Genomic DNA, 14,994 nt, shown 5'->3' with positions numbered 1-14,994 from the left:
TCACTTGATAGCTTTTAAAAGATATGATAAATGTCCATAATGGTATCTTATCCTCAGACTATCTTTGAGGGCATCTTTAATTGGCAAAGATCTATTATTTGCATCAGCCATTCCTACAAAAGAAGAGTGCAATAAATTACTCTGGTAATATTATTTAAGACACTGCAAAAAATATTCTAATAAAAAAATGATAGAGAAAATTGTAGTACCGTTCTCTGTTATGTATATCACTGGATTGATGTAATTTTCCTTTATATATAGCAAAAGCTCTCGAAGTCCCTTAGGATAGATGAATAGCCAGTTCAAAGCTGTCTGGAAAACAATTTGTTGCACCACATTCGTTAGGTAATGGCATGCATGCAACATGAGACAAAAAATATACATATACATGCCCGCGCACACATAGAAACAAAAAAGTATAAATACCGGTGTACCAATAGGAGTTCCATTTTTATCAGCCGTGAGGGTGGCTTGTCTATCAGAGACAATACTAGCATTAACACCATTAGAAGAGGGAGCACTTTCTACATAATTTGTAGTGTAGTAATTTACACCAAGAAAATCGAGGGAGCCTTTTAGTAACTTATTGGATTGAGCTTCAGTAAATCTGGGCAATCGATTACCCACCAAAGATTTCATGCTTTTGGGATAGTCACCATATATATATGACCGGATGGAGAAACCTATATATACAAATTGTGGATGATTATCAACCTTTTTTGTGCATATAAATGTATAATAAAGTAAAAATTGTCTTGCAAATGAGATTTTTTTAATGTAAAAATTACCATTAGAGGCCTTCAAGAAGAGTTATGAAAGTTTAACTATATAGAAGAATGAATATGATTAAAAACTAAGGATGGCTTTAGAAATTAATCTTTGTTGCCATATGTACTCACCAGCCAAAATAGAAATCAAGAACTCTATAGGTAGCCTTTCTGTTGGCAGAAGTTTGGTATTTTGGTACAAACCAATGTGCCACTATTGTAATCCCAAATTTCCCATGTTCATATGGCTGCAAGCATATTAAGTTAATCACAATTTGTCTGACATCACATAATAACTTTATCAAATTATCATAAAAGCTGAACAAAATACAATTATACTTAGAAAGAAAAAAAAAACAAACAAACAAACAAACTTAGAGAGCATTTTGATTCACATTCCTGATTGCTTATTTAATGAAAGAACGGTAAAATAGATGGGAGATTTTTTTGTTTTTTTTTTGTGTGGGCCAACAAAAATAAAATTAAAAACCCAATATGCTGACTTTTTTTCCCTTTCCAATCAAATACTAATAAGTTGAATAATTTATGGGGAAAATTATTATTATTTTTTTATTAAATAGTGCAATGATATATCTTTTTTTCTTTTTTCAATCATACAAACCGGGTACTTGTCCTTGTACAACTTCACAGCACCTCCATGAGCAAGAAGTAAGTTGTGGGCAACAATATAGGGCTCGGTGGCAAAGTTACCGGCAGTACAATTTCCAACATAATTAGAACATCGTCCTGGTGCAATAGTACCTAAGGTGTACCCATTGATGCATATCCCATTTGGTTCGTTCATTGTGACCCATAGCTTAACTTGTTACCCAAATGTTTTGAAGGAAAAGTCCACGTAATCTAGATAATCCTTCCTATTCATACAACCAAATAGTTAATTATTATTTGTGGCACAACGTTTTGAGCATTGGAAGATCTATATTTTGTTCAATTGCTAATACTTTCACTATTTTCGGGCTTAAAATCCACCATATTCATCTTCAAGTGCTTGTGGAGTGTCAAAATGGAATAAAGTCACTAGGGGCTTGATACCTGCCCACAATGTGAAACTGAAGTTTGGAGAGAACATTTATGCAAAAATGCTAAAAATATCAATTTTTATGTTTTTAGACCATTCTAATAAAACTACTAAAATATATTCCATTAAAGATTTTTTTTTTTTTTTTTCAATTTGGGTTGGAAAAATCTTCTCTTTTATATATGTAACAGTTCATAAAATCATCATCGTACATATTTCTTATTGTGTAGCTAATTATCATTATACTAATAATTAGAGGTGTGCAAAACATTCGCTTGACCTACCAATCCGCCTGCCCCATGTAGGTCATTAAATTAGGCAGTTTGGGTTGGGCAAGCTAGACCCCCAAAATAGCATATTGGGTTGGATAACGGGTTGAAACATTACCATCCCGCTACATCCTGACCCACCCACTTAATTATACATAAATAGAGAAATATATATTAGTTCAAAATTTTTAACCATATATTTTATATTTAAAGTTAATCAATTCACCTAATCAATTTATACAGCTTATCAATAATCAATTCCTTAAACAAAATATAAAAAGTCAACATTGAAACCCTAAACTCACCTCAATCTTATACTGCAAACACTTTGTATTTAGCCTTCACCTTCAACCAAAATTGAAGATTTTTTTTTTATTTTCTATCCCTTCAATTCTTCACTTTCCATCAGTTGCATACTCTCCTAGACAACCACAAAGGCAATTTTTTTTTCTTTTATTGTATAATGTTTGTATCTATATATTTATTGAGTATGTTGTTGGTCCTTTTGATTTGGGTCTCATATATTCTTGTAAATCTACAAAATATTTTTGTCTTTTGATCCATTTTTATATATTTAAAAAAAATGTTATGGTCTTACATGTAAAGCCAGCTATACCTTAAACTCAAATCAATCCACTCAAGATGCAAACAGATACAAAACAACATGTAACATTAGAATGAAAAGCTAAAGGTCATTTAGTTTCTAATAATAGAGTTAATTATACTGTTGTGCATGTGTAATACTCTTAGTAGTTCTTATAGTTTGTAATACGGCTAGTTTAGGCACCAATGTTCATTATTCTTGTATGTTAGTATATATACTCTGTAGTTTATCAAAAGAATAATGTCAATCCACCCAACCCACAAAATTGAAACTGCCAAAATTTGTAACCAATCCGCCGGATTTATACTTTGGTGAGTCAGTGGTGGATTGGAATTTTCCCAACCCGCTAGTGACGGATTGGATAGAAATATTAGCATTTACCCACCCAATCCACACACCCCTACTAATGGTTTTGCCCATATATGTTTGACATTACAAAAATTATAGCTAAAAATAAAATGAAGTATAATTTCACCATTCAACAGGAGCTCGTTGATGAGGTTGTTGTAGAATTTAACACCTTGTGGGTTCACTCCCCCGCTTATTTTTCCCTCTGTAAACAAAATTAAAATGATTCAACAAAAACATCAACTAGTGGGTTTTCTGAATGAACCAACATCAATTCATTGCTGATCCACCATTTTGATCTTCAGATTCGATTGAAGTTTGTCTTAATGGAACCCATCGTAATTAGAAGCTTAATTACTAGGTAGAGACTTATAATTATAAATGATGAGAATTGGTTCAAGAGAGAAATCTTACTAGGTAATATTCTTGACCATGAAATAAAGAATCTGAAAGAGTCCAATCCAATTTTTTTCATCAGTTTTATGTCCCCCTGTACCATTTCGTAATTATTAAAACAAATAATAACGTTGACCATGTTTGCGAATAGTATGATCGGCTACCTTATAACGATGATAAAAGTCATCAGCTACATCTCCATTAATCAGTTTGATTTTCATTGTATAGTTAATTAGTTATATAATTAAGGGTTCTCATTCGATACCAATATTTATTTGGTAGTATAAAAAATCCAATTACTAGCTTGAGTTTATTTATTTATTTATTTTGTAGGAGCAATTCAAATTGGTGTACCAGTACCAAAACTGACAAAGCCTAAAAATATACATAGTCAGTTTTAGTGTAATATGATTGCATCACGATGCCTAAATATTTTGTGTTATTAATTACACATTATTTGCAATATTATAAAATTTTAGTTTTAGACATGCTTCCTATCAGTTTACTATATGGTATTTTCTTTTTCTTCTTCTTTTTTTTAATTCAAAATTAATCCAATTATTAATTAAGATATATTTTCTAATTGAAATTCTATTATCAAAAGTTTAAAATACTATTTTATTACATTTTAACACCAAATATTCTTAAGGAAATTTACTTTTAAACTAATAGTGAAATTCATGTTGAAAAATATGTTGTCAATTGACTCGAGTGCACAGAACTAATGCTAATTAACCACAGCATTTTGCGATTAAAAATGTCAAATTAGGACAAACGATTAAAAATCATATAGCATATGAAAAATTATTTTGCATATTCGACATACTATACCTCCCTCTCGTATAAGAATTGATTATATTATGTACAACCCATGATAGATGGAATATGAAATGAGAGCATTCAAATGTACTGAATAATTTCACTCTATTCCCTCAACTAGCTGTCATAACTAGTCATATATCCTCATGTCAATTGGGTGCAATTATTTTTCTTGCCATCTTTTTCCTTGGACAAATGATAGTGACAGTGCATATTTTTATTTTATGTTATAGCATTCAAAAATCACTATCACATTATTTTTATTTTAAGGACCAAATTTTCTTGACAACTTTGTCATAGCTTTCTGTATATACTTCTTTCATATGGTGCCAATAATTTCTTCTTTATTTTTTTAGGCCCAATAATATTTTGCTAGTGGAAACTTGAGGTGCAAAATAAAACTGGAAATTGTTTTTCATGCTATGGGTTTCTGGTGCAATGAGCTCTTAAAGGATGGCCATGAGCTAGTTTCTCATGTCAGAAGTTTTTGACATTATTCATGAGTACTTTTACAGGATAAGATAAACAAATGCAATAGAAAAGTAAAGGGAAAAAAAAAAATCATGATCAATTTTGAAAGACCTGGATGTTCCCGAGTGAAAGTATCCCATATACTAGGGCCCCTATCATCAATATGTGCTGCGCCTTCAGACTGGCTCAAAAATAAAAATTAAAAAAATTTTAAATGAGTAATTTTTTTTTTTTAAATCTTATTGGCTGGATAAAAGTAAATACATGCTAGTTGAAACATGAAAATAAGCCCCAACGTTCTAGTTTAGTAATATTATCTAGTTCTCTCATGAAAGCAAAGTCAATCTAGCTAGTTAGCACTAGCATTGGGGGTATAAAACCTCCCAAATTGCTATTTTAACAACCCATATCCTGAAATTGTGCTTCATCTGGGTGTGGGTTGCCAAAAGTTTTTAGCAACTTTGAACAGTATATAAACAACCATATTGTAGCTAGATGGTTGCAAAAAATAATATATTTTATTCTCTCTTTTCCTTTTTTTTTTTTTTTTTCTTTTCTCTCTCTCTCTCTCTCTCTCTCTCTTCACGTTCAGACTTCACAGTCAAATCACAGTCTCAAAATCTGCCTCTCTCTTCTCTTCCCTCTGCCTCCTTCTCTGTCGCCTCCCTCAACCTCTCTTCATCTGGATGGTGGCTGTTGTGCTTGAGTTCTTTTTTTTTTTTTTTTTTTTGGTTTTTCACGGATTAAGATGGTAAAATAGATAAAGTAAGTTTTGAGAATGTAAAATAGATAATTCTTAACAAACCCGGATGCTAGTGTTTTTAGATTTGAATTTCATTCCCTATTTGTTATAATAAAAAGAAAAAAAAAAAAAAAAAAAAAAAAGTAAGTAGTCTATAGTGTTATTCATGTATGTACCTGGTAAGCAGCTGAACCAACTCCAAATATAAAACCATTAGGAAAACAGGTCCTATTAAATGGTTTTGAATGACTTGGTTTTGCAGCTTCAGTGTAAGCAGACAAGCAGGCCAAGCCAAGGAAGCAAAAGAGGAAAGGACCTTGGATCGCCATGGCCAAATTTTCTGCTCAAAGCTTCCTCCAAACTCACTAATATATAATAGGCGAAAACACTATTTTGGTCCCTACATTTTGGGGTCACAATCAATTTGATCCCTACATTTTAAAAATAGTCAATTTAGTCCTTATTATTTTTAACTTACAATCAATTTGATCCCTGCCATTAAATCATTAACAAAAAATGCCAACGTGGCAAATTGTTAGCCCAGTTAGGTCTAATATTAAAAAATTAAATGAAATACTGTCGTGTCTTAATTTCAACAGTCAACTCAGTGCTTAGTTGGCAAACAAAAGCCAAGTCCACGTTTAAAAATACTTTTCTTTCATTGTACGAATTTCTTTCCTTTTTTTTTTTTTTGGTAGAAAGAATTTATTTCCTTAGAAATTAGAATATGCCACATCCCATCTATGCTTATCTTGTTTTTCCTTCATTCATTTTTCTTTTGTTCTCTCTTATTCATGGCTGAAAAGGCCAAATCCCATATTCATACAAAATCTAAAATCCAGATCCACTAAACCCAGTTTCTCCGAACCTAGATTCAACATAGATCGACCACAACTTCTTCGATGTCTCTGATCAGTGGTCTCGATATGGGTTTTGAGCTCCACGCCATACAAAAGAGATTGGTTGGTGAACCATTCCATGGTCGGATTCCAAAAGCTAAAGGGATTGGGTGTTTTTTTTAGGCTCAAAGTCTGCGTTGCTATCTTCTTCTTCGATGACCCGTCCACTTCCATGGCTATATGGGTTTGCTTTTCAAAGCTTTCTTACTATGTCTATGTCTTTGGGTTTCCATTACACTACAATGGCTTGACTTTGGGTTTGTTTGTGTTGAGTGATCAAAGTTGTAAAATGGGCATTTTTAATATGCACTTGCAAACTGGCATAGTGGCATTTGGGCTCTGTAGTGGATTTGTGGTGTTGGACGATTTCGTTGTAGTAAATTTGGGTCTATGATTTTTGGACTAGATTAGTGTTTGGTTACCAAGAAATCGCAAGAAGGGAAATAAAAGGAAATTCTGTTTGGTTAGCAATTGTAAAAGGAAAAATAAAATTCTGATTGGTTAAAAAAATTGTAAGAATGTAAAGGTGGAAATAAAGAAAGGAAAGAAATTTGTACAATAAAAGAAAAGGTATTTTTAACGTGGTCTTGGCTTTTGTTTGCCAACTAAGCACTGAGTTGGCTGTTGAAATTAAGACACGGCAGTATTTCATTTAATTTCTTAATATTAGACCTGCCAACTGTGTTAACAGTTTGCCACTTAGGCAATTTTCTTTAGTGATTTAACAGCAGGGATCAAATTGATTGTAAGTTAAAAATTACAGGGACCAAATTGACTATTCTTAAAATGTAGAGACCAAATTGATTGTGACCTAAAAATGTAAGGACCAAAATAATGTTTTTGCCTATATAATATTATAGAAGGAAAGAGTTAATTAATTCAACAGTATATTTATACTATTAAATTTTTTAATGCAATTTGGCCATTATAACTGTAAAGTTGTAATTTCCAACTAGCATCTATTGGCTTTAATCCTGTGACAAATTTGATTATAATTTCTTCAATCATTTCTCTGTATTTATGTGAGTTTATTTGTAAGAAATGAGTGTGAGAGATTGGTGAAGAATCAAGTTTCAAAAATGGACCAGTGCAGTTCACAACTAGCTTGCAAGAAGAGTAAATCGTGAAAGGCCACGTGTAAAGCACATGACTAAAAACTGAAGAGTCATTTCAGGCTGTCAAATTTGTGAGAAATGCCATCTTGCAAGGTACCCACAAAACTCTCTATTTGGCAAAAAGAAAAAGTGTTTTACCAAATTCTTTACCCACACTATGTATACCCTCATTACCCACAAAATGTAAGGAGTGTTTTTCAGAGAGAAAACTCTTACCACACCCAATCTAAGTGTTGAGTCAAGTTTTGGTGCTGTTGGGAAGTATTGGAATAAGCCATTAAATAGCGGATGCAATTGGGATAAATTGCAGGATTCAAAAAACTAGTGAAGACAAGACTTCGAGAAGTCCGTTGGTAGCAAGAGCTTGGAGGGCTCAAGTACATAGGGTAGACCAGGCTTGGAGTGTCTTTTGTTATTCGTGTACTCCAACTTTATTCACTAGTGGATCAATTTCGACTTGGAAGGTCGCGGAGAGGTTTTTCGCCAAATTCTTCGGTTTTCTCTTTGATAACACGCCTTGGTGTTATCTTGTGCTTACATCTCTCTTCCCTTACTCTTTAAGCTTACGTTTATTGTTGCTTGCTTACTTATGGCTTAAAGAGTAGTGTTACCGATTTATTTTGCTTTATTTATGTAAAGTTGAATTTAATCAACCATTTTTTTGGCTTTATTCCGTGTCAATTTGCTTGTAATTCAGCACTTAAAAACCCTGTATTTAGGTGGGAATCATGTAAGGGTAATATGTGAGAGAGTGTGAAGAAATGCTCAAGAATGTACACTGAAGCAGAGACTCGCGACTGGATCTCGCGGATGGCTCGCAACTGGCAAGCTGCCAAATGATGCACACAAGTGAAGCATGTAGTACAGTTGAACTGTCATGCCAGCTGTAGCACTACAGGACAAAAAGTCCAGACTGGCCATTCAGTTAGCAAGCAGCTTGGATTCGCAACTCAGTCAAGTCATGAGGCCAAGTCACCAGTCCGCTCTGTTTTGGAAAAACTGACTCTTCACATTCCTTTCTCGCTCCAGTATAAATACCCCTTATACCCACGAAATATTGAGAGCTTCCAGAGAGAATTTTGAGAGAGAAACCCTAGAGGAAAACCAAATTAACTCATCCACAATCTTTACATAGTGACTCTTCAAATTCCTCAACTCTTACCCTCTCCATTGTTACATCCTTGAGAGGTTCATTAGCCAAATCCTGTTCTCACCATACACATATCTGTGAGAAGACTTGAAGGGTAACAAAGAGGTTTTACCCCGAGAATTTCGGTTTCCTCTTCAATAACACATTGTTGTGTTGTCCTTGTGTTTGCATCTCTCTTCCCTTAATCTTTGTCATTTAATTTCTGCTGTGGATGTGATTTTATTTGGTTTAAATTATGTTATCAATTCTATTTTAGCTTATTTACATTTTCCGCACGTACATTGTTTGTTGATAAGTTTGAATTGGTAATTTGTAATTTGGGGGTCTAAACAAGTATTAGTATTTCACACTAATTTGAGCACACTCTTTACTTTATTTTGTGTATAGAATTTAGGAGGAAAAAAAAAAGGAGAGAGAGAAAGTAAACACATGATTAATTACACATCATTAATTACACATCATGTTTATCACCTTCAGTTTTTCTCACCAATATCTAAAGTTAGCTAAAGAAATCTTTAGACAAAAACAGTTAAAAAATGATTAATTTTTATTATTATAAAGAAATGCTTTTATTTCTTTTTTTAAAATTATTATAAACAGTTAAAAACAGATCTTTTGTTTCTTTTATTTATTAAAACTTTTCTTCGAATATTTAAATAGTATCCTTTTTATTTTCTATTTTTTTTAATACACTCCCTTGCATCTTATTTCGAGGGTTTCACAATCATGGTGATCATACAATCCACGTATATATGAGTAACAATAATTTAAAGAGGCTGTAAATATTAGAGGATTTATTGGCAATCCTTATTAAATTTAAAGTCAACAAAAAAAAGTATACTAGAATGACCGCATGAAAAAAATGTGGAATTTCAAAATTATATGGCAAGATTAGAAGAAGTCAACAAATAATTAAAGTCTTTGATGATTATATATGTGGGGCCCAACAATATATGGGCCAGGTCCACTTGTTCATGGGAAGCTTTAAGGCCCAAGCCGAAGAAGGTGGCAGTCCAAGCTCATTAGCGCAAAGCACAAATGGGCCCAGAAAAGCGACCGAGGACGGTGCAGCCCTCGGCTGGCTCAAAGCTCCACCAAGAAAAAGGGCAAAAGCGGCATAGGAAATATCTTAAAATAAAATCTGAAATATCTAGGACAGGCTGCCCTTACCGCCTTTTCCCGGACTGAACTTGGCACCTAACAGAGCCTTATCCATTAACTTTATCAACAACTCTCAACGACTTAGGTCTGGGACTGATGGGACAAGTATCAGTCTTGGAAAGGTCGACCCTACACGTGGACGAAGGAAATTGAATGCATGCTAGTATAAAAGAAAAAATATGTAACCTAAAGCAGGGGGTCCGAAGGAAAAAAGAGGAGGGGTTCCAGAGGCGGATACGCCTGAACCATTTATGGGCCCCTTAACAACACCACAGCCGGGTAACACGACTTAGCCTTTCGATCCCACTCTCTACAAATGATATTGTATGGGCCCATCTACGTGCAAACACAACTCAACTGCGGTTTTACGCAAATCGTGTCCCTACAATATATATATATATATATATATATATATATATGTGTGTGTGTAGACACATTCTTTTTTAGGAATTGTGGTTATTACTACTTTTAAGAGAATATAGGTTTCTGACCTATATTTAGAAAATGCCATTTTCCTATTTGTGTTTGATTTTTGTTACTTGAAAACTAGATTGTTTTGCCTAGGTATTTATATATCCAAACTATTATTTTGATTTCCAAATTATATGTAAGAGTTTAATTTTGTTCTTAAACTATCAATAATGAAATTTATAGTATTTAAAATTTTGAAAAGGGTTTAGTGTTATCCATGCCTCTACTTTTCATCATAGTTACAAATTACACTGTGTGTAATAAGGAATTAGCAAAAATAATCAAGAGTGCATCGAATGATATTCCTACAAGAGTTATAAGGAATTAGCAAAAATTCAAAAACAAATGTTGATAGTGTTAAACTTAGGTATGAATTTTTCATATATATATATTATTGTGATTAATCTGAAGTGCAACCTTATTCATGCAATAAATTACATGCTAGATGGCTAGGACTACAAAAAAAAAAAAAAAGAAGGGTCTATAGTGGCATTCATTAAACGCCACTAGGTCCTAAAAACTCTGTAATGGCGTTTTCTATGGTGGTGATTATAAATGCCACTTTTATACCATAATTATAGATCTATAGTGGCGTTGTTCATATCCTATAGTAGCATTTATAAAACACTGTAGATCCATACCCTATAGTGGCATTTTTAAAATGCTACTATAGACTTTTATATTTTTTTTTTTAAAAAAAATTGGCTATAGCAGCATTTCAAAACAACACTATAGCCAACAACCACCACACACACACACACATGCACGCACACCAATTAAATGATTACCAAAAATTAATTTTTGGTAATCAAATATTTTTTTTTTTTTAATCTGAAAGCATTAATATTAATGCTTTAAAATTTTAATTAAATTAAGAAATTCAAAACAAAAAATTAAAAAAACAAAAACAAAATACAAACACAAACCCAGAAAATTCAAAATTGATCACAACATGCCCCAAAATACAAGAACACAAACCCATAAATTTCATTTCCTTCAAAAAAGCCAACATAATTCCAACACCAAATCCATTTAAGGAACACAAAAAACACAAGCTCAGAAACACAAAAGCACAAGCTCAAGAACACAATCCCAGACTTAAACATAAGCACAATATCAGAAACACAATAGCACAAATCCAAGCACAGATCCACAAAATCATTGATATATAAACCCAAATCCTAATCAAGACATAGACACAAACATTGCTAGAATATCCAATTCATTCAAAATATTCTTCATTTCCATCATTTTCTTACTAGTTAAACAGGAAAGAACCAAAAAAAAAAAAAAACACTAGGTCTACTAATAAAAAAACACAAAGAGAGAGAGAGAAGGGGAGGGGAAGGGGAAGGGGAAGGGCTAACCGGCAAGGAAGCGGTGTGGATGGCAGTGTGAGACATTCTTTCCTTGCCTATCCTCTTTTCTCAATGTCTCTCTGTACATATTAAATAGTCATTTGCTTTAGTATAAATAATCTTTTATGTACATTTTTAGACCCTTTAACACAAGTTTTTTAATCTAGTTATTTAGGCAAGTGATTACTTAGATTAATTATTTAGTTCATGATTAACACAACAAAATCATATCATGTAAATAATGCGGAAATATAAAGAACATAATGATATGATAACCCAAGAAAACTTAACTGGTAAAAAACTTGGGAAGGATTTAACCTAGCTATCCTCAATGTAAAAACAGATCCACTATGAAAGAGTTGAAGTTTGTACAATAAGACTTAGACCACTAACATCTTATTGCTACCTCGAGTAGAAAACTTACTACCACGACCACGTGACAGCTCCGAGTCCACAGATTGCTTCTTTCTTTAATCCACTGAAACCACAAGTTCTCCTTCTTGTGACTTTGAGACTCCACTCAAAGGTTTCAGATCTTCTTTAAAGTTCTTTGTGTAACAACTGAAGAGATCACTAAGTTCTTGACATGAATCTTGATTTTGATAACCCTAAGTGTGTATGAAGGTAAATACCTCTAGATCTCACAAAAGATTCAACACACAACCATCAAAAGATCTCTAAAACGTAGTTAAGGTTTTTCCTTTTATACTTGGAGTAAAACATAAAACTCTACACGTTAAATAGGCTTGGGATGAATTGGAAATTCTATAGAAAAATAAATATGCACGTAGTTCAATCGATCGAGTTTAATTTTCGATCGATCGAGCCTTGCAGATTAAGTCCAATAATTTTTGCAAACACTCGATTCCAATTTTACAAATAAACACACTTTGAGCAAGCCTAAACTTAGACTCTATGTTTTGATCATAGTTTGCTAACATAATACAAATTGAAGTTCTAATACATTAGTTTCTAAAGTCTTAAAACCTAACACTTTAAATACTCAATAGAATCCAAATGCTTATCTGACCTACCAAATCTTCTTCTTCTTCTTCTCTCTTTTTTTTTTCTTTTTTTTTATGAAGTGTGGATTATCTCTTTGAAAGTAACTATATATATATATATATATATATATATATATATATAACAACAGCATCAAACAAGCTTTAATATTCCCAAAATTTGACGTCCTTGTCTATCATTGCTAATTATTTATGGCATGCATATAATTCATTCTAGTGGGGAAGATGGGCCACCATTAATATTTCTTCTTCGCTATTAGACCAAAATGTGCAAGACGGTAAGTGTGGGTCTACCACAGTGTGACTTGGTGGTAAAATTTTTTATATTATTACATATGATGTTTGACAAGAATTTAGCAGTTTCAATGGTAGCACTTCAACAAATGTATTATACCCATAATGATAATCTTACCAGAACTCTCTCTAATACAAATGATATTATTTATTGTCATCATTGGACGAGAAGTCCGCCATAAATCCGCACCAAATCCCTTTCTTTAGTTGGAAAGAAAAAAAAGTGTTGGTCCACGTGTTTTATTTTGGACTTCTGGACTTCTGTTTTTGGATGTACTCATCATCAACATGTTTGAGAAAGAGCCAGATTATTTTTTCTAATCTCGGCCTCAAACTTGGCCCATGACCATGGCCTGATTTGATGGGCACTGGTAAAGATATATATGATAAGATATAGACCTAAGCCAAATCGATTATGGAGCCAATAATCATGTGACAACTAACAAGGCAATGTACCATTCATAGTTAAGTGTCATCGACATTGAAGAAATGAAACAGACTTTAATGAAATACATTTGTATCTTTCCAGTACGATTTCAAATTTTCATGATGTTGACGAATGTGTACTCGATTCCCAGAAATAATGTGCAACATTATTGGATATGGAAAATCGCTAGCAAACACTATTTGGATATAAGAATATGGGGCCAAGGGGATCCATTGTAACTATTCATGATTGAAAAGGCAAAATTTAACCCTCCAAAACTGTACATTTTGTATTCCAAAAAATAAAAAAAAAACTCTACATTTTTGGTAGCCTTCGTTCTTAATCTGTCGAATATGACTAGTTTCACTTTTTTTGAATGCTGGGATTTTTTGTTTGCACCATGTAAAACTTTTAATTTTCTAATTCCTGCTTAAAATGCACATTGGGTTTTTGTTCCAAAAGGTGAAGATGAGCTTGGACCAGTATTTGTGTAATTTCCTTTCCTCCTAAAAATATTCTTGAATATTAAGAAAAAATTCATTTGTCTCTCCCAAGTAGGAGCTTTCTCTCACACATTCCGTGTGACTCTTCCTCCACCTTGTGTGGTCTTCTCCACCATCAGTGGGTGGGTTTCTCCTCCACTGTGTGGGTCTTCTCTACCCGTTCTCTTCGTGGCCAATCTGTTTTGTCCGAAAATCCCTAAATCTAAATCCCAAATTCCTCAGCCGTGTATCACCATCCACCATCGGATTCAATAAGGAAGTGGGTCGGCATTTGCATAAATAAAACCCGGTCATTTTGGAGCTTCTCTCTCGCCGTAGGAGCATGTTCCTCTGGAGAGTGGGTTTTCTGGTCTGGGTGGGTTTTGAGATTGTGCTGGTGGCTCTCGGTGGATTTTCTGCCTGATGCAACTGCTGCTGGTCCATTTGTAGGGCGATTCACCGGCATTTAAGGGTAATTTCTGAAATTCTGACTTGTATTTCTCTTTTGCTTCTAGGCTCTGAATTTGGGATTATCTCTTGGTCGGTTTTGTTTGGATGCTTTGTTTGTTTCCTTGGGCTTTATTACTCTTGGTTGGATTCGTTTTGTATAGAGTAGGATATGAAAAATACAGAATGGCCATACCACTGAAAACAATGAATTCCCTTTGTTGGAATTGTCGGGGAATCGGGAACCCCCGGACAGTCTATGCGCTCCGCAATTATGTGCGGCGCTGGAACCCCAACTTAGTTTTCCTCTCAGAAACTAAATCAAAATGCAGACGTATGGAAAAACTAAAATTGAAACTTGGGTTTACAAATGAGTTATGTGTATCGAGTAGGGGCCGAAGTGGAGGGCTTGCTCTTTTTTGGTCCAGTGACACAAAGCTGGAGATTAAGAGCTATTCTAACCATCACATTGATGCGATAATTACAGAGACAGTCACAGGTCTTGTTTGGAGATTCACTGGGTTTTATGGATACTCGAAGACCCACCTCAGGGAAGAATCATGGAAACTCCTCTCGTATCTACATAGTCAATTTAATTTACCTTGGTTTTGTTGTGGTGATTTTAACGAAATCCTTTCAATGTCTGAAAAAAGACGGTGGAGCTCAACGTTCCCAAAATCAAATGGATGGCTTTTGTAGAATTATAAATCACT

General features: G+C 33.6%; 1 pseudogene; it reads right to left on the bottom strand.

Annotated features, from left to right (window-relative positions):
• LOC126724579 (beta-glucosidase 17-like) lies at positions 1–5,784 on the bottom strand (annotated as a pseudogene).
• Positions 5,785–14,994: the final 9,210 nt, after the last annotated feature.

Source organism: Quercus robur, chromosome 4 (genome assembly GCF_932294415.1).
Source record: "Quercus robur chromosome 4, dhQueRobu3.1, whole genome shotgun sequence".
In the NCBI taxonomy this organism is placed as follows: domain Eukaryota; kingdom Viridiplantae; phylum Streptophyta; class Magnoliopsida; order Fagales; family Fagaceae; genus Quercus; species Quercus robur.
The sequence above is the reverse complement of the archived record's forward strand: the minus strand, read 5'-3'. Positions and strand labels throughout refer to the sequence as shown.